We start from the raw sequence: 25,795 nt of genomic DNA on the forward strand, positions 1-25,795 counted from the left end.
GATCGCTTGAGCTGCTACAAGATTCCTAAAAATAATGTGTGTTATGGAAATGGAAGTTTAGAGTCAGAAGGGAGAAAGGAGATCAGGGGTACAAACGAGAAACACTGTCATTGCTTTCAGCTCTTATATGAATGCTGGCTGCCCCTGGACCATCCCAGTCTGAACCTTGAATGGGAATCTGTGACCCGATTTCTGGCTTTTTGAGGTAGGTAGTCTGGATTAGATGTCCAATATCGTTGTGTAGCTTCTTGGTGATGATGCAGTTCTTCAGAAAGAAGACAAAATGTTTCATTGATTGTGTGGCCAGTCTCCATAGCTCATACCACATACATTCAAAAGCTTAATGCCTCTATTAACCTCATCAATTGTGTAGCAAGGCATTAATACCTTCAAATGTGGTCTACCTTTTCAGGCTCCAAAATGATATCTCCAGGCACCTACCTGCATATGATTATACTTTTTTTCCCCTGTATTTAAAAAAAAAAAAAAAAAGGTGCTATTTGCATTACTGAAAGTTGTAGATAACTTGATTTTCATCAAATTTGACCAGTCCAGTCATTTATGTAGATTATTAAAATCTTTGCTTTTATTTCTTGAAGGTCTCGATACCGGTAGCTGATGTTGGTTCCCTGACCTTTGTTCAATTTTCCCTTGCTGGAAAAGGGTTAACACAATTCTGCCCTAAATATCAATATTGAGAGTATGACCCGTTCTCTTGTCCTACGATTGCACAATGCTTAGCATACTGGAGCCCTGGGTCACGGCTAAAGATCCTACCCGGTGTCACAGTACAAGCGAGTAATAATTAGCCTGGTGATACTGAAGGCTTTCTCTTGACTATCTTTTGTTATGCCTGCATTTATGAAATTATACCCTGAAATGTGTTGGTGACAGACCAACAAACAGACCAGAAAAAAGTTATTGCCCTGTGCAGTTCTGAAATCGAAATGATGTGATTTAGTAGCATAAGATAGTCTTCCATTACAAGCAGGAAAGCAGGTGACTAGCAGTCACTTACCAAATTCTTTATTCTTAGGAAGTTGTTAATTCTGTTAATATGAGGGAAAAGGGGTGTCCTACAGACAATTTATTGGTTGTTGGAGTCATGTGTTTTTATGAAAGTCATTCTGTTAAAAGTTGTATTATTTTCATCTGGTGAACTCAGGGCTTGACCTCAAGTTAACGTGATATTATTTGACATAACTAAATCATTGTTTCTAGGAAATAAACACAAGTCATGTGGCTCAGTGACAGATCTCATGACAAATGTAAATAAAAGCTAATAGTGTGAAATGAATTACTGGATTATTTCTTCAGGGTAAACCAATGTTTTCCATAATGCTTTCCTACCATCACTAATAGATGCATTGTAAATTAATATCCTCAGTGCATTCCACAGCAGAAGCACTTTTCCTAGATTCTACGTTCTCCTGAATTCCAATATATTAAGAAAAAAAAAAGCCCAACAAAAGTGTTAACAGTAAATAAGGAACATGAAGGGAGACGTTTTGAAATGTAGCTGGGAGCTGTAAGTCTCTTTATTTTCTGTTACTGTCTGGAAATCTGACTCTAGAAGGCTGAACTGCTAGGACTTTCCAAAAATGGCACTGCTAGAGGTATGTTATGGTGAATATCTTGAAAACATGCACACTCTCACTAGCTGTCTGCAAACTTTGGACAAAGTGAGCTCAATTTCCCTATATTGTTCTCTTCTGCCCAAAATTATCTTGACAGTGCTGTGAAGATAAATCACGCAAAAAACAAATAGAAAACAAAATGTAATGGCCTTTTCTCAGTTCTCTTATTTGTACAAGACTGCAATCATTCTAATAAGTAAATAAATACTACATATTTGAAAGACTTGGGCCACTTGTAGAAACTTTTTTTTGCCCTGCTATAGAGTCCTCCAAAACTTCAGCTATCTTATAGCAAGATCATCTTGACCTTCATTCACTCTGTTTCAATATGAGTTAAGAATGAAAAAACATCAGTGTGATGAAATATTAATTTTGAAAATAACATGCGAAGCAACTTCCACCTGAGTCTTAACTGTCTTCTGGTCTTTGCCTGGGCTGTTCAGTGAACCTAAAACCTTTCTTGCAGAACTTATGTAATAATTTTGCATTGTTCCTGGTGTGTTACTTCTCTGTTGAAAGATAACTAGAAAACATCAATTATACTCATTTGGAGGGAGCTTTTGCCCATGAAGTGTTCTGGGCAGGATCAGTCTGACTGCATTCTGGACACTCACCTCTGGGCCAACACCCTAGGCTCCCTTTGTAGCCCTGGCAGAGAAATGGACTCATCTGCAAAGCAATTCATTTCTTCCCAAGCATAAGCAGAGGAGACATTTTTAGATGTCTTAAATAACTTGGATAAATTGCACTCAGTGTCCTTTATTTCCCTCCATTAACTGTACAGGGAGCCTGGGGTAGCTAGATCTTGCATCTGTATCTGGTTAAAGCTAGGTGAAAAGATTTCTGCCCTAGATGTCCCACAGACATTGCTCCTTATTGCTTAAGCTCTTTGATTTGTGTAAAGGTGATGTTGCTCAAGGTGCTGTGGATAGAGATTGTTTTTTTTGTTTTTTGTTTTTTTTTTTTTACTCTGACAGTTTTGTGCAATAGGAGAGGAAAGCAAGGAGAAGAAATGTTCATGCAAAAGGACTTAATAAAGTGGTCTGTTTTGGGTAGTAACTTGGGTTATTGCATTTATCTTTTTAATCAATGTTTTATTACTGAAAGACAGTCACCAGTCTGCCCTTGCTGTGCTTATACGTATCTCCAAATGTCTATGTTGTTATGAGAGTGGTCTAGAAATGATATGCTCTGAGTTAACAAGTTGCTATTTTTTAAATTCCCTGTGTATACATATGCTGTGACTATGAAATGAGGGGCCTAATTTGTTAAAGGTTGTGTGCACATTTTCTTTTTTCTTTTTTTTTTCTTTTTACATTGAGAAGTTGGAGGATTCTCATAGACTTGAATAGCTTTGAGGGTGATGCGGGACACTTTGCCAACTACTCAGAGATACTACTGTCAGCGAGTAAACTCACTGAATGCTGCTTTAAGAGATCATGAGTGTGCTGCCTCCTCCTCTCAAAAGAGTAACCTTAAATATAAAGTTTTCAATACCTTCCCAGGTTGCATATCTTTGTAGCATCTTTCAGGTGAATGTTATTTCAGGAGTATATTACTTTTATTTTCTCAAGCAATACACTTCTCAGTGCATTATCTTTAATTTTTTTTACTGAGGTGCTGTAAAGATAGGAATTGGTAGATTTATAGATGAAAGAAAATTATCTGGCTTTGTCACTTGACTTAATGTTATGGGTGTGCATGTATGTGCCTGCACGAAAATAGATTCCATAACCCATGTACAGAAAAAGTGAATCTGTCCATTCAATATCAGCAGAAGCTGTGCATATAATAAATTATTTTGATGTTGACATCTTTATAGGCCTTTATATAAAGCTATTAAGAAAAAACAACCAAACCAACCAAATGTAATATATCCGACAGCAGTAAAATTTGCCCAATTATATTCAGCAACAAAGATGTGATGTGTGCTAAAGTGTGTGCGACTGGAGTAGCAGAGTACTGAGGTGGTTTGTTGCCTGCACTTGTCCTGAGAGAGAGGTGAGGAAATACATAAACGCATTTCCTTGTTTTAATTTTTGTATTATCAAAGATACAAACTTTTCTGATAAGCTGAGCTGAAGACAAGAATTTTTCCCTACAAGTAGGATATTGTCAATTTTTTCCGGGGAGAGTAAGAGTATCCTCACCCCCTCTGGAAAAGTTCAACAAAATAATTGAAAGCAACCTTGCTTTTAGAGAAAGTGAAAAAAGTTCTCGTATCCTTTGATAGAATTGAATTTGAGATGAAAATTTGACTTTGAATCCTTGTTCAGTGTTTCACGATTCTGTAGTGTGAACCCAATAATGGCTTTTCTTATCATTTTGCTTGCTCTTTTTGCCAATGGGGAATCTTTCTGATATGCTTTCAGATGTGTCATATTTTTAGTTTTTCTCAGTTCTTGGCTTATTTATGTATATGTGCTCCATACAGCATTAACAATCATCTCGGAAACAGCTTTTCCTGCTGGCTGAGCGTCTTTGGAAATGTCCAGCCTGACTCTCCCTCGAATTGAGAGATCTGTACTCAAGCTGTCAGATTTCACAGAGTACTTCCCTGCGGTAAGCCAGCAGCACCCAATTTAAAAGTTTGGGCTTCCTGCATGACCTTGATAAAAGCAGTTTTTATAAGTCAAAGTCATCTTGCTCGGCACATTCACACCTTCTTTTTTCCTGACCACACAGCCACCGAAGGTGCAAATATAATGGAATCTGTTGTTTTAATGTCATAGATTTCTTTCCCCCTCTTTCATCAGTGTTAGCACAGACCCGCGGGGAATTTGCAGCGTGAGCTCTGAGATCTCTCCTCTGTGAAGCAGCTCCCCCACTTGGTTTAAGCAACCAGAATCTGGCAACCTCTGCAGAGAGGTAATCCAAATGTAATTTTTGTTTGAAAGATAAAAATGCATATTTAAAGTAGTAATTAAAAAAAAGGGATGCTTTTTTTTTTTTTTTTAACTGATAACAGCTCTTAAACCAAAATGTTAGAATTTTCATCATCGGGAACTAGTCATAATCATAACTCTTCTGTCCAACTGTTATCTGCCTCTGGAGAGGTATTGGAGATCGATATAGTCTCAGAATTTATCCCAGTTAGCCAGGTCAGTCGTATCACCAATTTTAGTCTGTGAGCAAAATACAAGAAACGTGTATTCCTCTCGTGAAAGTTAAGTTACACTCAGACGAGAGTGTAGCAGAAAGCATGCATGAGCTTATTAAATGGGGCCCATTTTCCATGCTGTATTATCGTATTCTTATTTGTCTCCATGCAGGGTAATAATCCATAGTCATTTCTAGGTGTCTCCTACACTCCCTGGATACACCAGAAATAGCGCTTATGAGTACTGTCCCCTCTGCTAGACTTGGTAAAGATGACTTAGTCACATCTACAGCTCTGCTTGCCTTCACCATTGGGAAGAAAACCACTTCCTCTGGCACGCTGAAAGACGTATCCTTGTCTTGTTAGGCTGCTTTTCTTAAAATTGTAGATTTATTCCACAATGATAATCAAAGAATTTGCAGTGTACAGGGCAACAAACTCCAGCTGAGTGGAGGAGTTTACAAGGTTTACAAACTGCACTTGTTAGAACTGAGTGATGGATGACCTTATAGGAGTATTGGATAATCCAGAATTGCTATGTTTTAAGAAAGTTTTAAAGTCACCCTCCAGCATAACTTTTTCTTTCACTTCATTTTTTTTAATAATGTATCCTGTAGTGCAGGTGATTTTTAGTTTCGTATATGGCATTTTGGTACTGCCAGTATGAAGCGTATGTGCTATAAATTCAGCTATATTTTATTGGGAACTTTCAGAAACTTTTGATGTCTGCAAATGAGTGTTTGTTTTTTTTTTTTTCTCATCATCTGTAAATATTGCCCTAATTAGAGCAAGGATGATGAGATGAAGACCCTGAGCTATATCTAGCTCACAAAAACAACATTTGTCTTCTGGCCTGCACCTTGTCACCCTCTTTCCTGAGACTCTAACATATAGGCTATGACTTTTCCCTTATTGTGCAACATTATATGAGCAAAATGCAGTTGCCCTGCAAAATAAGTATCTCTGTCTAGTCCCATCGCAGGGATGTGCTTTGTCTTACCCCAGAGCATTAATGAATTTTTCTCCTGTGATGATTCACACACATCATGTTTACATCTGCTTGTATCATGGGTGTGTGTGAGATGACGTGACAGGGAGAGGAAAGCGGTCGGAAGCTCTCGATCATGTGCATACAAAGTTACATGACCAGTACATGTGGCTTTGTTAATTTTTGGTGTGGATGTTGTCCAGAACCAGAGGCATGCATCTTCCTTCTGTACCCTGATGGATGATTAAAATTTCTGAATATGATAGAATAAAATTTTGACTAAGTAAACCCAAAATTCTACTCTAAATTTCATGTAACTGGATGTTAGTGCAAAAGGGTATTGCATTTTAGGGGGGTTATGAACGCTTTCACAAACGCTTATGAAAACAGCAAGCACGCAGACTCTCTCTGTATGATGGTATTTTTTCCAGATGAATCCAAAAGTCGGCGCTCTCACTTATAATCTGCTGAGTTTTTCACTAATATCAGTAGGGCTGCTCTTGATGCATGTCCAGAGAGAATTTGGTAAAGTTAGCATAAAATTTTACCAAATTTTGTGATATAACATGAATGCATAGCATGTAAATATAACATGAATAGCAAATGTCATTTTTAGTTCTCAGTTTCCTCTGTTATGGAGAATTATTAATAGATGATTTAGACAGCTATTTACTTCTCTTTTATTCCATTTTTCTACCTTGATGCCTGTGTTAGCTCTGGCCCCTCATTACATGAAGTAACTGATAACAATTTGTCACCACTCTAACCAAAGGCTTTACTTAAATTTATCCAAAGTTTATGTAATCTAAATAAATTCTCAACCCGTGTTCTAATTAATCCACGGCCTTTCTCCTATCCACACTTGATTTTATCTTTTCTTTTGCTTAGTATCAAGACAGGATTTTGCTCATTTGCTTCTGGGACCATATACACTTTGAGAAAATCACCTGTAATGAATTCTCCTCCTAGGTTTTCTGTGCTATTTCTGAATTTATGAAATCCTCTTTCACCGTGGCCACTTGTCTGGTACAGGATGTAGTTATGTATTAAGGGAAAAATGTTTAAAGAGATTCTTTGGCAGGATAATGAAAACATCTGTCTGTCTTAGCAAGTTAATGTGTGATTTCACATTTGTATGTGTAGAATGGCTACATCAGCTAAGCATTTAATGCTGTTGGTATTGCACAAGGATGTCATTTATACTAAAATATATTTTAAATGTTTGTTATTTTTAGAAATATGAGGTAGTGTGGCTTTTCGTTATGACTATCTGATTTCTTTCTAGGGGAAAATGTCAGTATGACTTGATTAAATTAACATTCTTGAGGCAATATGTCAGACTGAACTTTCCTCAGAAAAATCACCCATATATACTGATTATCTTGAACTTTAGCATAAATTTAACCTGCACTAATGTTGCTGGCAAATTTTTAATGAAACAAATCTTAATTATGTTTGACAAAATTGAAAAGCCAAGCGTAACTGCAGAGGTACCTTCTGTAGGCGAAGTATCTCTTTCTTTCGTATTCATGAAACGAGGATAATGTGACTAGGAAACTTTCTAGATCTTCAACTGTAATTCAGGCCGCCCAAAATCTCAAGAAAATTGAATTAGAAACCAAGTTCCCCATAATTAAACCAATGCTACCTTGGCTATAGAAACATATTACTTAAATAATTCTAAAATTAATTTGGAGTGTAAGGAGAAAACACTTCTTTTTAATATTACGGCTATTAGCCTCTAATCAAATAGTACAGTTGTGTGGGAATAAGAAAGAGGTCTTACCTAGATCTTACTGCTCCAACATTTAAGACAGGTCTCTAAGTTTACCGTTTGAAGGAAGAAGCAAGCCTTATAAGGCTAATATCCCAATAAGTGATTCAGAAATAAATAGCGTTGGAAATCTCAGGCTCATGTGATTGGCACACAATTGATTTTAGCCAGAAGACCTTTTCCGACTTGAACAGATGTTCATTTTACTGGTGCTTTAGTACATCATAATGCGCTAATGGACCAAAATAGAAATATAAGAAATGTTCTCTATTGTTCATGTAGTGATAGATGAGCATGTTTCCAGTAATGTGTTAGATATTACAACTTTCAGTGTTGGTATGTACCTATGGAGCTTAGTTGACTACCTTAGACTAGATGCCTAACTTCTGGAGAACTAAGTTTAAGTGAAACAGATCCCACTCCCTTGCACTTTATGCATTTTTGCATGCTATGGTGCATACCAGTACTCAGAGGGGATGACAGAGACCCTCCCTCACAAATTGTCTTACGTTGCTTTTGCACTGATTTGGGCACCACAACTCCCAGGGAAAAATATTGTTAACTTTCCCCAAGCTAGCAGAGATGGGTATGTGACAGTTTGCACTGAGCACAAAGTTGGGCGTGCAGCAGACAATTACAAGGTCCTTTTTACAATGTGTTGGCTATTTCTTCTCTTTTCCAAATTATAACAATAAAATATTCTTGACTTGCTAATATTATCCTCATGATGAATAACCTGTACTGTGTTTGTTCTGCATCATACTGTTCTCTTAAACTTCCGCTGTATTTGTATGTACATGCATGCACGCGCGCACGCATATGCATACTACAGAATTTTCTGTCGAGTGCCCAAACAGCTAAAAAAATATTGATGCTGCCAAAGAATTCAAGAGGTGGGAGACCCTGACTCTCCCAAAGGGCAGCTGAGCATGTCTCAACCCCCTGCAGCAGTAAGGCATGAACACAGGCGCCTGCCTTTTTTTTGTGTGGGAGATGCATGTGGCTTTGAACTTGTTCTAAAAGGCTTTGCTTTACATCGCTGCACCAAACCACAATTTAGTTCATATTCACCATCTCCACTTCTCAGGAGTGGAAGAAAATACTCTAGCTTCTGGATCTTGGTTCAAACCTGCATTTTTTTTTTCTTTTTAAACCTTTCTTTCTAGCAGTTCTGTGATTCCACCTCTATGCTTCACTTTTGCTGTTCAGCACTTGAAAAGAAGCCATCTTGTTTGATAGAAACTGAAAACATATTTGTTCTTGTTTGAGAGAGAAATTCCCAACAGGCTGTTCCCGTCAGTTTGATCTGTATTATCCATTTTTAGTGGGTTTGATAAAACAGAAGGAACTTACTCATGGTTTCTTTCATTTTCACTCCAAAAGTGAATGGCAAGATGCTTTTTCCTAGAGAACAGCTCAGTGACCTAGGAAACATGCACTGCGCCAGCTCCTACCAGCACATTTGTGTTCAGACATACAGTGTATATATAATTTATGTTGATACCCTTGAAATAACCTAAGCAAATTCAGCAATGACTTGCTTTTGTGTGATTCCCTATCATGATATGCCTGAGTGTTTTCTTATTCTCTTTACTTTAAAATGAAGTTAGCCATTTCCTAATCCTAAGAGATCTCTCTCAAAGTTGTGAAATCTCCAACTAGTGTTTCAGTAATTCTCACTTTTCCTTCTGTTCCTTCCACAGATCATTATCTTGAAACAGTATGTTTTCAATTGCAAGAAGTTAATTGTTAAAGCATTACACTGAAATTTCCTGCTTCTGTGATAGATCCTATTTTCAAGTTCCCGTTACTGTTATAAGGTCCAGCCCTCAGACTCAGAGCTGCTAGTACCCCAGCAGAGATCTGAATTCAAGTGTGTCACCATTTAGAGACACATATTGTGAATAGCAAGGGATTCAAAATAAATATATAAGCCTCTTATGAACACTTGGAATGGTTAAGATGAAGGCTTATGCACCATTACACATCCTGGGTTTGCATGTTTCCAAATTGCTTATTCCTTTAGGAAGAAAATGTTTTTTAGAAGCTAACACTTTAGGTTACACTTTTTTTTTTTTTTTTTTTTTTAGTGGAACTTTACTCAGCCGTTCTGGGGAATATTAAGCTTTCCTTGTGTGAAGACTGTAAAATTAATCCACTGAGTGTAGAGGGCCTTTTTCTGCAGAAGTTTTCTCCAGTAGTACAACTCATACTACTGTGAGCAAGGCTTAGAACGAAAAAAATGGGGTCACTTCCATTGATTTTTACAAGGTCGAACTGGGCTTGGCTGCTTACCATGGCAATGCCTTCTGTTACACCTACCTGAGCTATGGTCGCTCAGTGCTGTACCTCTTCTTTGGTCTATGTCTGTTAGTGAATATAATCTATCATGAGTGTCCTTCACAACTGCAGTACCTCACTTGATTTTATTCACCCTGTAATTCTAACTCTATTGGTATTGTTGCCTTTGACATAACTCACTGTGGGGTCAAAACTTCATTCATTTTGTTGGAAAAGTGTGCATTGCGCATTGAACTGTGTTATGCTAAATATATACTTATTATCTTAGATACATTATATCGTCAAAAGGTTAGATTCCTATGCACGTTAAAATAATTAAATTCCCCCCAAGAGCTACAGGAAATCAGTTGGATTTTTATAAAAGCTTTTTGGGTTTAATGATACTTCACAGTTTGAGGACAATAACATTGTCTCTGCAATACTTCGTATAGCATGAATAAGAATTAGTCATTAAAAAGTAATGTCTTTATGGAGAAAGATGCAATTAATACAATGTCTGTTTCAAGAATTAGGTAACTAATTTTTTTTTGTAATCAAGACATATCTTCTATAGGAGCAGATGTGCATTTGTTTTCTATTCAGTTAATGATCAAAAAGTCCTTAATCTAGATGGTACTTAAGAAGAACATTTAGACTTTATCACTGCAAAAGTAGTTTTTGGTGCCACTTCCCTTAAAAGAGTTACTCCCCCACTTTTTGTTATTAGAAATGCATTTACAGCATGATGACTGTTCAAAGACTGGGGTTTTATATGAGGGAATCTGATTCCCTTTATTACCTTTAAGTAATATTGCTTATTGTGTAATATTGCTTTGGAGTGACACAAAAATGCCAGTCAGGATTATTTGAAGATATTTGAATATTTGAGGATATTATTTTAATTGCTAACAAAAAAAATCCCAGAAAGACTCCCAAAAACTAGATATCTTACAGGCTTTAGTATTAAAAGGGACAAAATGTTCCTTTTTAATAATGCTGTAAGATCCCCATTCAGTAAACCTTTATTCGCTTCAAAGTTTGTATCTGCAGTGTTTCTGAAATTCTGTGATAGCATTGAAATTTCTTTGCAGTAGTCATTTGTAGCTAGATGTTACGTATAGCAATTTTGTCAGTAACTTCTCAATGTAAATAAAAATCACTGCTTACTTCTTAAAGTGCCATGCTACAATACTTTATATTCTAGCATTATACTATACCCCATAAACTGCATAGATTAAGAAGTTAAAATTAGACGTCAATATATTTTTCTCAGTCACTGCCAGACTTTCCTAAACACTGTTCTTTGTAGCCATGGCTACCTTTTACAGAGGCAAAATCATCCTTATTCCAAAGACAAGTGTGCTACTTTAGACTGATTTAAACCATCAACCATGAGCTGGAGCTGTATCAGTGATCATGCTTAATCTGGCTTTCACATTTTTTGGATTACATGCCTCAGTACTTAAATACCCACCTAGCCCCCCAGCCCTTTTTCACAAATGTGGAATGGTATATAATGTTTATTTAAAGATCTTGGACAGATGAAAAGTCACAGTGTATGGCAGAGCACAAAACCCTTTCCTCTATGCAGTAAATAACCGAGTGAACCTTGCCGTTGAATCCTGTTAAACCATTGTCTTATTTACCTTTGATCTTTGTTAAACCACTATGCTATATCAATAAAACATATTGCTGCTTCTGTCTTAAGAGTAAAGTGCATCACTCCTCACTCATCTGCCACACAGTGTTGCAGCAACACATGCTGTTGAAACTGTGTTGGGAGACCTAGCTGGAAAGCAGTGATGGCTTGCTAGAAGAAAGCAGCATCGCTTACTTGCCTCCACTCCCCCCATGACCCTGAGTCCAGGAGCCATTGCTGGTCCAGAATGAGGTTAAAACAGCAGACAGTGGATGCATCAGTCCTAGGAGAGTACGCAGTATCAAAGTTGGCTCTTTGGTCCTGATATCAGCTGGCACTTAGCTCCTGTGAAGGTCACAGCTGCCATAGCAGGGTGACCACATCCCAGTTGCCTTTGGGCAATGGTTCCTGGACCCTGTTAAGTCCTGAACTGTTTCTGGGATTTTCTGGTGCAGTGCTGGTTTGCCCTGACCAGAAAAGTGCCAGAGATCACAAAAACAGGTGTAAGACCAGGGATCACACCAGATCGCACCTAAGTATAGATGACTGAGATCCAGTGCTAAGGAATAATTTACTAGTAGGGATGTGGCTAATGAAAACAGAATCACTCTGAAGTCTGAAATATTGGAAATGGGGTGAGTTAAATAAGTATGAAGTACAGGGTATGTACCCTTAAGAAATAATAAAAAGAACTGCTATTGTGTGGCTTGCTGAATTCAGCTTGCTTTGAAGTGAAGGACTGGCCACCACAGGCTGAACACAAACCCTCAGTCCGCCAGTCCACTGCTGTCAAAAAGCTGAATGCGCTCCTAGATTCAAAAAAAAAAAAAAAAAAGAGTGAAGGGGATGAATTCCCCTAGTACATTAGTACATGGTATTTATAAAACCTCATCTAGGATGTTGTGTCTTGCATGAAATAAATACAGATGAACAAAAGCAGATCCTGAGAGTATTTAACCGTGATCTGAGAAATGGGGAACCTCTCTTCATAAAGTCACTAATGGCATTTTGTTTATTTGCAAAGCAAAGTGAAGGTTGAAGTGAAATTGGATCCTGTAATAATACATAGGGGAAACAAATGTTAGAAAAGGGAAAAAGTAATTCGAACTGCAAGATAGTTTCAGAATAATAACGAATAGGTATATATTCAGGCTAAAAATTAGGGAAAGACTTCTAAACAACACTTTACCTTTTTCTCTCCTTCAGTGGCATGCCTCAACACAATCAGGAGTCTGGGACAGCATGCGTGTCTGTAGGGCTGACTCTCACCTTTGACATTTTATGGCACCACTTTTGTAGCTGTAGGACCAGTCAATGAATCCTGGTACCCTACAGACAGTCAACATGATGGAGACATCATCAGAGTGGGATCAGCTCAGATAAAGTAGGTGTAAAACTAAGAAGCAGTTGGTTTGCTCTTGAGGAGGCTGTTTCCAGCCTGCCATCTGTGGTAGAGCACCAATGGAAAGAGATCTCTAATGTCCATCCCAATGCATAAACGCTCCGTGCTTTGGATTTACTTTCAACAACCCTCAAACAGGCTACAAAATCTGTCAGCAGACAAGAACATGGGGCCAGATACTGTAGCGCCATTAGATGAAGGTTAGTGATCTCCTTCTAGAAATGTTTTACCTAGCTGCCTGCAGCTGTTTTCAGGTCTTGTAAATTGAAGATGGTGAAAAATTACTTACAGTAAACTCAAATTTTGTTGCCTCTTGTGCTTGATTGTTTGCAAGTTTTTTCGGTTTGTTCTTTGCCCTTTTCTCTCCTCTTGTGGTCTTCACTTCAGTAATTATGAAGTCCAGGGTTCTGAATAGCTAGTATCCTTAGGTATTTCTAAGATATCTTCTTCTTCTAGGGAATGATTTTTTGTTTATATCTTGTTGCAAGTGATGCAAAATGAGTGACTATTTTGTCTCTTTATACAAAAATTAACACTGGTTTATACTTTAAGCAGATATCCAAAAGCTTAAGTATGATTTTTCCACCCACATTTGAAGGTCGTGAAAACATCATGCAAGATTTGATGCTAAATATGTTCATCTGTCACAAATACATGCACAAAATCTCTGTCAAATGATCAAAACTGAATATTTCCTTTGTACAATTTTCCACAAAAATTAAATTAGCTTGTTCAAGTAATGATTTTTTTTTCCTGCAACTACCCCTTTTTTTGGTAAAGTATATTTTTTATTTTTAAGAAATCCACCAGTCAATATCAAAAGCTCATCAAGCTAATGCTTCTCTTTTCCAGTCAGTAACGCTGTTACTACATTACCTTCTTGGCAACCTGACAAACTTACCACTTTTCTTTGCTGCCACTTCCTGATGCTGTTTAGGGTTTGTTTGGTTTTGATAGTATGAAAGTGTTAAATTGATGGTAGAATCTCCTTACTACTCTGTACACTGAGAATTTCTGAGTTCCCACATTTGTTCTTATGAAGCTGGTACAATTTGCATTGGCAGGCCATGATGAGAATAACCCAACATAGGCAGAACATCCTCCTCAACACTTCATGGCTACTTGTTTTTATTTCTCTGAAAGTAAATAGAGCATGGTAAATAGACTTCAGCTTGACACTTGTGGGACCGGGGAGATGAGGAGACTGGTCCAAAGATTAAAATGTGTGACATGCACATGGCAGGAACAGTGCCTGAGAAGAAGGTGGGAAGAAAGAAAAAAAGCAAGTGATAAACAGCAGTGAGCTGGAGACTGAAGGAAGGGACTGCATGGGACTGGGAAAGGGCAGGTTGTCCCTACTCTGAAGCGTTAAAGGGATAAGGGGATAAGTCAACTGATGTGGATAGAGAATATTCACCTTATCTCTCTCCCCTCTTTCTCCCAGGAGTGTCACCCTGAGAAAAGCATGGGATGACTTACCAGACTTGAACCATGAGTGAAGACAATACAGTGGCTTCCAGGTATGGGGCTCCATCAATAATTTCAACTTCCAGCCAGTCTTATCTCTAACTGTTCACTGAAAAGGAACTTGGTATATATATTGGCATAATGGCACCTGTGAACTGAAAAGCTGCCAGTGTGTTTAAAGACTAAACAATAGGAGCTGAAATGAGAACCACAAAGTTAAAGTAATATGATAATCTGAAGGATGTTGTTGGAGAGATGGTCACTGTGCAAACAGAGACTTATATATCGTAATTAAAATTATTGTGATGTGCTGGGTGAAATCTTATCAAAACTATTGTTTTAAACCATTGGCCTAAGCTTAATTAGGTTAAAAAGTTGCACAAATAATAGGGAAGTTGGTAGCTACAATAATGGCAGGTGCCACTGTACTTGAAACCCAGGTACTTGTCTCCAGCCAAAGAGCCACAGGAACATGATTCACCTTCATAGAAGGAAGTCACTCCAGCCTGAAAACTTGGAGACTTCTCCCTGTGCAGGGGAGAGGTGTGCATCTGGGAGAGAAGGCTGGGAGAGAAGCTGGTAAAGAGCTTGGCACTGAGAATAAGGACTGTATTTTTTTTTTTTTTCTGTTTTATTCTGCGTATTTGGGAAGTAAGAATCAAATTCCTTTATATTCAAAATTCTATTAATGGCATATCTGACTCTATCAGTGACTTGCCTTTGCTATAGAGCACTATGGTTTTGAAAGCTGTTTGTGTGAAAGGGGGTCAAGCAGTTGCTGGTGATGGTTTTGCAGTGGATTAATCAAGCTGTGGAACTTTGAGAACAGCATCATTAGCAGCATTCATGAAGGACCTCAGAGCAGGGCAGAGAGTGCATGTGTGCGTGCTTACACAAGCAAACAGGATGAGTGGAAGAATCCTATTATGCTTAATATGTTTGTGAATAGATTAAGTTTCGGAACAGTTGCGCTCTCCTGAAATGGACCAAAAACCCCATGGAGGAAGGACATCCTCAGCAAAATGGTAGCAAAATCTAAAAATTCTGTAGAGGGAAAAGTTGTTTTTGGTCTTTAGTTTAAGCTCTTTATGGAAGAGATTCTTGGTCTCTCTTTTGCAAGCACCAAGCCTATCCTTAAATCTGCATATTTAAAAGGATCCTCATTTCTCTTAGCTATTAAGCTACGTTTTTGCCCTTAGGAAGACATTGGCCATGCCAATCAATATGTTGAATATTAATTCTTCTAATACTATTCTAAAGTTCAGATTTTGGACTTCATTAATTGTTTTAATTAAGTAGCATTACTTCAGTATTCCTTGAGCTGTCTCAAGAATACAAATATATGGAATGAATGTTTTCATGTTAGTTTTAAAGATTATCAAGTTCTCTCCTCTCTTTTAACAGGAGAGAAAAGGAGAGGCTGAATTTTATCTAATACACAGAAGAATTAAAAAACAAACGTCCTTAGTCCTTTTTCATTTGCACTGAAGACAGTGAGACTGTAGGTAGAAAAATGATAGATCTGGACTGAGTTTGTTTTCCCTTCCTCAAAATGCCATGGAAGTGTTTAATAATTAGATGAAGGCAGAATTAGGTGTTAGGAATCCATTTCTGTACCAAGGGAAATGAAAGATAAGGAGAACATGCTATACTTACTAGCAATTAAAAGACAATCATTACTGAAATTGCTGTAGCATCTCTGGTTTCAGATTCAGAAGAAATCCTTCCATCAATGGAAACATTTAAAGAAGCTATTTGATTTGATTTTTTTTTTTTTTTTTGTAAAGGAGGGTTTCCAAATGAAGTGTGAACTATTAAAGCATTTAAGATTCAAACAGGCAGTTTCTTGTTTCAAATCCAGCAAGAACTGCCTGGCGGACTCTTGCCATTAATGTACACCCCCCCACGAGGATAATCTCTGTCAACAGATGTGTTTGAATGTTTTCTTAAACTGATGGTATGAGACAGAAACGTACAACGGAAGTAGACATAGATTCAGTCAAATGCTGTTCTATACTCTTTTGAAATGTTCATCTCTCTTCAATATCCATTTCAAAACTGATCTCCCTATTTTGAAGGGTATCCTTTTTTTCCTGTTATATTTGCATCCAAAGTTACTTGGTGCATGGCCTGTTTTCATAAATGGGTATGGCGATGTTATATAGACTCAAAACAATAGTAGAAGGGAATTCGAGAAGTCATCTGGTCCATCTGTCTGTCCCCAGCTCTTCTGAACCCATTCCTGCTGGGTTTTGGTCCAAGCTATTCTTAAAGCCCTCTGAGAATGGATTCACCCATTCTGGTGCTTACCTGTCCTTACTATTAGATTAATTTTTTTTTCTCTCTCTAAATGTCTATAATGAACCTCTTTTGTTGAAATGATAGTCTCATTCCCCTTTTGTCCTCTCTAAGAATAGGTAGAAAGCAAATTTATTCACTCTTTTACATATTTCAATACTGTTCGGAGGTCTCTCTTGAATACTTTCTATTTCGAATTAACCGGCCTTCTTTTCTTTATTATTTTTCCTAGTGTTTTCTCTAGCTCTGCTCATTCTGTTGCCTTTTCTTCTAGACTTTAAGTGGATGTATCTCCCTTCTTAATTATGGTATCTATACAAGTCAGACAGCCAACCAACCTAAACGGGTCATAAATAGAGCTTGTGAAATTGGTGGGCTTTTACTGTTTCAAAGAAATAAGACAAGCAAGTAACCTGTTGGTCTGTGAGCAGTGGAACTGGTAAAGCTTGATTTCCACCCCCCCCTCCCCATTAAAGTATCGTTTATCCCTTTAATTCATTTATTCCCTTTTCCCTCTAAAATAATCTTACTAACCTCCTTTCTGTTCTTCTTACCTGAGGAGATTTTGTAGGAGAAGTACTGGACACAGAAATGCTGGAGTTTCAGCTGTCTGATTGATCAGACACTAAACAAACGTTGACCGCCTCACTTCGTTCCATCTGGGGAGCGTGAGATGCAGGAGTTCTGCTTCCTTTGCAGCGTTAAGGGTTGGACTAGATGATCTCCAGAGGTCCCTTTCAACCTTAACCAGTGTGTGATTTTTAGATTGGAAAGTTAGATGGTGATAAAAAATGAACTGTGCTCTCTCGGATCACTATACAGGCACAAAGCCCTGAAGATCAGCATCTTTAACTGTAATTGCCTTATCTGGACTATGTTTATTTCTGTCATGTCACAGGAGATCACAAAGAATATTTTTCCAAAGAGCCAAGGGAGGAGTTAGGGTTAGGATTTAGTCCAGTTCCTTTTAGGCTTCGGGCTGAGTTTTGCACCAGAGGTTTAATTTCATGCGAAAATATTTATGTAATTGTGTGAAGTGAGTTATATTTCCTATTCTCTTGAAGTTTTAGAATTCAGAGGATTTGAAATATTTCAACTTCTGCATTTTTATCCTTGAGCATGGAGATAAACCTGTAAGGGTCTGAAAATCAGTATTAAATAACAAATCTAGCAAACTTTTTGCCTTTTATTTTGAAGAAGTAGGTGTGATGGTGAGAATGCTTGTGTTCCTAGAACTGTTATCTCACTTAATTTAGGGGTACGTGTTTCTTCATACACCTGCCTATTGTGACTTTCATTGATGTCCCATTGAGGAACTGTATTCATACACTAGGAGCCCAAGTGTACACAGACTGAATGAGAAGATACTACATTTTGAGACCAAAATGATCTACTAGTTGTCTTTTATCTGATTTCCTCTTTGACACAGACTTAATCAATTCCTACAGAGCTCACTGGTATAAACAAATTCCCAAGTATGAGCTGTTTTGTGTTAGCTAGCTATGCATGCTCATAGCTTGTGGCAAGAGTAAGACGTTTGTCAGGTTATCCCTTCTTCAGTTTTGTACTTTTTTCCTTCCCTGATTAGGACTGTTACTAACTAAAACATTCTATTTTCTCTGTTTATTTAGCTTTCCAGATCATCTCTTGGTCAACAATGACAGCAATCTATTTCTACATGCTACTTATCAGCTCCGTTCCTTTTTGGTTCTTTATTGAGAAGAGAGTCTTCACCGCTTCATCTCTGTCTGAAAGAGGACATCATAGGAAGTTTTGAGCGCAGCAGTTTTCTGTTCCCTTGAGACAAGGAATTTTGAGAGGTCTCTTAGATTTGTTACTGGACAGTGAAAGAACTTCATATGCTTCTGAGCTGCTTGCCGTCTCTTCTCAAACTATTAAAAAAACAACAACAAAATCCTCCTGCCAAACTGCTGCATTGCTTTGAAATACCATAGCTCCTCCACCCCGTAAATCTGTACCTTCTCACCAACTTTCATGTTGACAGCAGTGGACTGATACATTTATGATTGTTTGGTGTGCCAGGTATCTTTCTTGGTTGGTCAGTCATTGCAGAGAAGTTTTCAAAGTCAAGCAAGTTAGAGCTCATCCAGTGACATGGCAACAGGGAAGGTTTGGGCATGTGCGCAGTTGCTCCAACTGGCAAGTTGTGTCCCAACATTAATATTTAAAATATCACCCCAAATGGTGCTACTAGATTTAGCACAGTCAATGGCTCAGTTAACAGTTTCTGGCAGCTAGAAGATGAAGCTCTGAGAGAGGATGGCAGCCACCACCACTGAGCTGTTCTCTGCCTTCAGCTTTGCCCTGACATTGTATTAATTTGTTCTGTCACATGTCACGGTGTACAAATTGGAGGTTTGCACAGCCTTGCCCTGTGCCTGAGTTGTAATGAGTCCTGGCATCTATTTCTTAATGAGAGAGAGTGCATGTGCCACAAGAATAATTTGTATAGACATGTCCTGATGGATGAGGCTCTTGTACTCAAATTTCTTTCTTTCAAGCCATTGTGTGTAGCCAAGCTGAAATTTCATAAGCAGAGGAGGAAGTTACTTCTTAAATTTTATCGCAGCTGATCAGTGTGACATTAAACATCAGACCACAAAACTTTATATAACCATGGGAAGGAAGATGCTTATAAGGCAACTTGCATCTGGCACATGACAGTATAAACTTTGAATGAACATTCTGCCTGCTGTACCAGGAATATTGCCAAGTGGTGCAAATGATGCAGTTAACATGGAGCTTGACTGTTTCACGCTGTTTGTTAGCGGGAGGAGGGAAGGAAGAAGGGATAGAAATAGAGGTGTGGGGGGGGAAATGTTACAGTGCTGTAAAGTATCAGTAATCCAAGCATTGCCATTCTGATCTTCTTTTGACCTTTATATTAAATCATTAATTCATTACAAGGCTGCTTTAGAAATGAAAGAATTTTTTTGCTAGCAAAATACCACCATTTGCCTTCTGCACTTATTCATTGTGGGCAGCTGAACTGGTAGGGGAAAGAATTCTTTTTCTTGAATATTTTTTTCCTTCTGTACTGCTGCTAGATTTCTAAAAACTAGTCTTGTGTTCTTTCAAGTATGTTCACTATTGACTTTCATTTCTTTCTGTTTATGATGGACTTGACATGAAAGTTACGTGTCTCCTGGACTCTTCCAAGCTTGAGACGACCAGCAACTTCTTGGTTCTCCCCAATCACTAGAACATATCTGATTCTTTGTCTTCCAAACAATGGCTTTTTTCCCTCAGAGTTCTTGGAAAATAGTTCCACAACTTGAATCTAAAGTCTTGCACCTTCACTAAGCCTCCATGTACCTGAATTAGTTTTGCAAATAGTCCCCGGTATTTGTGTTGGTGCCATCTACTAAGCCTGTCCTGGTGCACTTGAGATCTATTTATGGACAAAAGGAGAACACACTTTATATGCACATCCAAGAACTGATTGCTAGTCCAAAGCAAGGCAAAAGCTGTTACCTATCCAATTAAAATGAAACACGTGCCTGCATAATCCAAATAGTTTAATTAAAATAAAATATGTGAAATTACTGATATAATTAATAGTAATACACTGGCTACACTGCCCTATTCCTGCTTCTCTTCTCCAAGCTATTTCTCACCCTTCTCTTTGGCAGCAGATTGCTGCAGTCACTTGGCCAGTTTTCTTCTCACTGCGGGCTGCCATGACAAGGTGTTAGTTCCCCGAGTTACCACTGAGTGAACATAGATGTTAATGGCAATGGTTTCTTCCTCTTATGATCCTCTTCGGTCCTGGGCTTTGTTTGGGGATATTTTTATATTATTGTTTCCTAGTGCTTCTTTTCCATTGATCTGTGATTCTATGCTATGCTAGGATTTGTGATCACTTGTGGTTGTTTGCTGGACTTCTGCTATACGTGGTATGGCTAAACCTTACTAATTATGAACATATCCAAGGTTTAAGGCTACTGAACAAGGACTATAGCTTAAAAACAAACACAAACAAAAAAACCCCTGATCATTTGTTTTTGTTATTAAAGTTTAGCCATCTGCCTGCTGCTAGAGCACACAGAGCAAGTCAAGACCAGTTAAGACAAATACTTTGGCTAAGATGAAGACTTGAGGTCTCTAGTCTGTTGCTAGCAGTGACAACACCATACCACCAATATGAGCTATAAACTCGCTTCTCTTCTACTGCTGCCTTTCATGAGCTGTTTGCCTTGATTTTTGCAAAGGGGGAAAGCAAACTGCTTCCTGGAGATGTGATATGCCCTAAAATAATTTCAATTCATGCTTTACATCTGCAGGTGTTTGCCTCCGTAACAGAAGTCAAAATCTTCCTTAACAAGTGATATCATAGGTCAGAAATTTCAGTGGCAACCCTAAAAGAACAGTTATTTTGGTACTGCTTTGGGGCAGCTCCTGTTGTCTCCTAATGCCAAAGGTGCTCAGTGATGCTATAAAACACTCCCATCTTTCCCCTTTCCTCCTTTTCATCCATTTCTCTTTGCCCTTTACAAATCCTGACACTTCCATGTGATATTACTCTTTTTAAGCCTTAGTAAGTACAGCTGTTTCTCTCTCTTCTCCATGTGTGTGTGAAAAAAGTCGAGGAGAAGAGGGAAGGGCTAATGCGTAGCATCTGTCTTCAGGACTTTGTACCTGCAGAGCAGACTGTTAACTTGGTCACTTTATCTTGAGACTTGTAGGGTAGTAGAGTAGGACTGGTTTTGAAGGAGTTGGAGTTTCACACCCCAAGAACTTTCCTGGCATCTAGGGCCATTTTGGCATACTATGCCAGTTGGGAAGACTGAAAATCTTACCTAGTAGGTAAGTGAATTGTTGTTTCTAAAAAGTATCCTTTTCACATTTCTCTGCCTTGGTTTTTCATCCTGTAAATAAATGATAGCATTAACATGGAACACTTTCTGCAAAATAGTTTCAGATCAGTTTACTATAAAGCACTCTGTTTGTGTTAATTCTTTAGTGGACTGTCCTGAAGTCACTTACATTCAAAATTTTTGATGCTGTAGCCTGGAAGCCAATTTTGGGTTGTTCAGAAGGTCACTCTGGAGTTGCCTTTTATATATTGTGCTTATGGGTTGAAGAAACTATATGTATAGTGATAGATAAAAGGTGGCAAGGCTGCAGACCAGATGGACTAGCTGGATCCAGTCTGAAACTGGGCTTCTTTAAAGTAAGTTATCCCTTTAACATATGCTTTCATGTCCCTTGACTAGGGAAAGGCAAAAACATGTTACTTTTCTTTTTATGTTACCATCAGAGAGTGATAGCCAGACTTACTGTAGGACTGCCCCTGGCTCAGAAGAATGTCAGCTGTCTTTCTTTCTAGAAACCATTTGCTTGTTCCTCTCTTCTTTTAACATTTTTTTTCTTTTTCCTCCCCTTTTTGATCTTTTAATTACACGATGAAATCCTTTCACTTCTAGGCAAGAGCTGAAAGACACTAATGAAGCTCATGGTCATTCTTTTTTAAAGGAAAGTGGAAAAAAAAGCTTTTGTATTAAGTATTAAAGCATCATATGAGTTATTTATGAAAAATCTGTCAATGACTTCTTCAGCCTCTTAATTTCTAGCCTCTAGCAGAAAGGTGACAGGGTTAGTCTATGGTTACAGGACAACTAAAAATGTTCCCTGCAATACATATTCTTTCTATATCCAGAATAACATTCATTTTGCTGCAATACCCAGGGAACTGCTTCTTGAGCAGACAGTTGAGAAAAACGAAGGGATTCTGTGGGGCAGAGCCTTAAAGACTCAGAAATTTTCCTTAGTATGAAAAAATCTGGGATTGATTTCTATATTTCATTTTTGTAAACTACTTTTACAGGCTTTCAAATTTATTTTTCTGCAGTACCTTCTGAAAGTCAGGTCTTCAACTGATATTGAAACATATTGACTTCAGGGTAGTAATCTTTTGCACACATGGATTCTTACTATCCACTCCAGTTTTACGAATGACCGGGAGATAGGGAAACATTAGTGAAATACTGAATGCATTAGTGAAATAGAATACTAAAAGATGCTTTTATTAAATCTGTAAAAGGACCTTTTAGGATTTAAGATTTCTTTCTTCTCTTCCCAGAGAGGAACTTGATGAGAAAAAAACATGTAATCCTTCAAATCTAAAAGTGCTCTGAGTTTTGCGGCATGGACACTAAACAAGATTACAGTTGTGCTCTCTGAAACGCACAGGAGGGATCCAGCAGCATGTGATGTGTGGTTGGACAGATTTTGGCCAGCTCCAGCAGGTCTGCCTTACACCCCTTCCCAGCCAGTGGTTGGCTCCCAGGAGCTCTCTCTGAGATGTCACTGCTCCTTTGGAAAGCTGCTCGGTGAGGACATGGGGGCTGGCTGCTCTAGAAAGTGATTTTCTTGTGGTGAAGTCGAGGACGTACAGCAGCACCGTGTGAAAGAGGGAGAGAGGGAGAAACGAGCAGCACAACATCCAGAGCCTGCTACCAAAGTCAGCAAGGGGAGGAAAGAGAGAGCTTGTCTTTGCAGCATGTTTTTCCCCTGTGCCTCTTAAATGCTAAAAGCTGAAACATCAAATGAGCTGTGGATTTATGGTTTTTGAAGATTGCTTTAATCCGGACATTAAAATAAAAGCAGCAATGAAACTATAGGGGGAATGCTATATACAGAGTTTGAGAACAAGGTATGTCCTGTTTCTGTCCTTTTTTTTCTTATTAGAAAAAATTAAATGCTGGAAGTGTGGGTATGTGCACACAAAAGGTAGGTGCAAAAATGCATGTATATATTCCACTATTTTATTAATTTAGGTTCATATTTACATTGCCTTCACTGGCACTTAGTTTCACACAGAACCCTTTCAATTATCATTTCACCTTTTTCCTCCTTCCTAGGGAATATGAAGTTTCATACACAAAGATTTTTAGGATCTAGTCTTCTTCAGCATATCTGAGAAAGTCAGAACAGTGTCCTGAAAGTGTTGATATTTGATGGTTGCATAATTTCTTTTCTTCTTTTTTCCTTCCATCTCTTCTGATGGCATTGTGGTCACTAGGCAAGTGTGATATAACCAGAGATAATTTTATGATGTAATGCGTCTGAGCAGCATTATGGAACTTTGATAAATATTGGTCTTTCTGGACTGGTATTTTCTTTAGTATTTCTGGAGGTGTATAGAGATCTAGCATTACCTTTAGTATAAAATTAATTTGGGAGAGACCACATCATTTTTGTCATAGGTAATATCAGAAACATAAAATATTGATTTGTTGATTTCAAAGTCATAAATTAAAATTAATGTTCCAAAGCAGTCTCTTACAGCAAGAGAGAAAGTATTTTCTGAAATTGTGTGTTTGTGTTCCTTTCTCACTGCTCTGCTTCTTGTTCATGGAAGATAATTGTCAGAAGGTGTAAAATTGTAAGTCAGCACAGTGACGCAACGGCACTTTTCACCAAAGGGAAATCAACTCTTTACATTTATCAGACTTCTGAGCTGTTTTTAATGGCAAATTGACAATCATGACTCTTAGATATCAGAGAATCTCAGTTTCTGCATGCAGTTAGGAAATAACTGGACAATATTTCTTTGAGTTGGGGGAAAGTACTACCTCTGTGAGCTTTTTTTTGCACAGGAGTTTGCAGCGTTGAACTACTGGTTCAGTGGTAAAACGACAGAAAAGGGGACAATTTTAATATCAGTTTTAGCCGGTGATGGGAGGTGAGAGATCCAGCAGCAAAAGGGGGGACAGAGACACGGCATTCTTGAGTTACGTTCCCAGCCACTGCCTTGCTGTATGACTAAGTAAATCTTAGTCAAATCTTAGTTTAAATCACTAAGTCACTCTAAATAGGTTTATCAGCTGGAAAATAGTTATGTAAGTACATACTCTGGGTCTGTTGTAAGACCTCATTGCTTTACCTGAGAATAGAGTAGATGAGATTGCACAGGCTGGTCAGTCAGGAAGCCACTTTTTCTCTCCTTGCAACAGGATTAGGCTTTTGCTTGTCACCAGGATGCTCGGTGAATGGACAAACAGATAGCAGCGAAGCGGGGATAGGGACAGGTAATACTTTGAAACAGAAAAACTCCATCTAAAAATGTTCTAGGGGCTGCTTTGGTTTGCCTTGTGTCTCTAGCCTTTGTTGTATGTTCTCCTGTATGGTACGATTGGTACCGTTTTCTGATAAACTTAATTTCCTGAGTTGAAATTGTTCTTGCTGTGTTGCTTAGCTCTGTTGCTGTCCTCTCTGAAACATGCCTTGGCTATGTCTACTTTTCCTTTTTGTCTAGCTAATCTCTGATATTATGTAGCTCCTGCATTTGAGTGTCGAACACTTTTTTTTTTTCTCTCCCCAACACAATATCAGGAAAGCAGGAGTTTGAAACCTGCTTTATTGCCTCTGTGCTGTAGGTACTGCAGAAATTTTCTGATTCAACACGGTCTTTGCAGCATTTTCAGATCCTGTGGCATGTTGTCTCTGTTTTCCTCTGCTTTGGTTTCATTCAAACCTAAACAGATACCTGAATTTGCTTTGGAAGATTTGAAGCGAGGTAAAGCCGGATCTTTGGCTTGCGTAAGTCAGCATCGTTCTGCTTCAGCAAGGTCTCGTGGCTGAAGGTCTGCTCACCGCGAGGACTCCCAGGAACTTTTTTGCAGATTTGGCACTGCAAGAAAATAGTCCTGCCTGTCCTGGAAAGAAGTAGTGGTATATGCCCTGAAAACCATCAGGGAACTCAAACGTGGTGGACATACAGTGGAAATACAGAGCTTTTGCTTCTAATATGCTCTAATAAGCTTAGAGTCCACAGAAGCAAGATCTGACTCTTGCTTTGGTCCTTGAAGTTCTCTGAGGAATTTCACAGTGAGGACCTGAATCTTTTAATGAATGTGTTAGTCCAAGCAGGGCCCCTGGTAAAATGTGTCCATCTTATTGGACAAATTGTGACAGTGCTTTGTCTGTGGCAGCAGCAGAGCTGCTCACTGGAGGTAACTGGAAATGTCCTCCACCGGCAGCGTGGCTCAGGATGCAGTGTTGTACATTGCTGTGGTGTTGGTGTACACAATGCTTTGTAATTTGGTTGATTTTCATCTGCTAAAAGCTAAGCAGAAGAAAATTTGTGTTATTGCTTTTCAAAGATTCATGGGGTTCTTTAATTTTTGTTCCCAAATCAAGTTTCTCTCAATGTTTCTTAAACAGTCTTTGTTATACTGGTAAAAT

The 25,795-nt window shown here is 38.3% G+C and overlaps 1 protein-coding gene across 1 annotated transcript in view; it reads left to right on the forward strand.

Moving 5' to 3' along the window:
* The window catches only part of LOC104139673 (opsin-5), a 60,821-nt gene that overhangs the window by 3,409 nt on the left and 31,617 nt on the right, over positions 1–25,795 (forward strand). The window contains exons 3-6 of the mRNA XM_009667941.2: positions 121–205; positions 14,265–14,340; positions 18,217–18,628; positions 22,689–23,261. The gene's annotated coding sequence lies outside the window, so the exon portion shown is untranslated. The remainder of the gene's footprint in view (positions 1–120; positions 206–14,264; positions 14,341–18,216; positions 18,629–22,688; positions 23,262–25,795) is intronic.

The sequence above is a fragment of the Struthio camelus genome, chromosome 3 (assembly GCF_040807025.1).
Source record: "Struthio camelus isolate bStrCam1 chromosome 3, bStrCam1.hap1, whole genome shotgun sequence".
NCBI classification, from domain to species: Eukaryota; Metazoa; Chordata; class Aves; order Struthioniformes; family Struthionidae; genus Struthio; species Struthio camelus.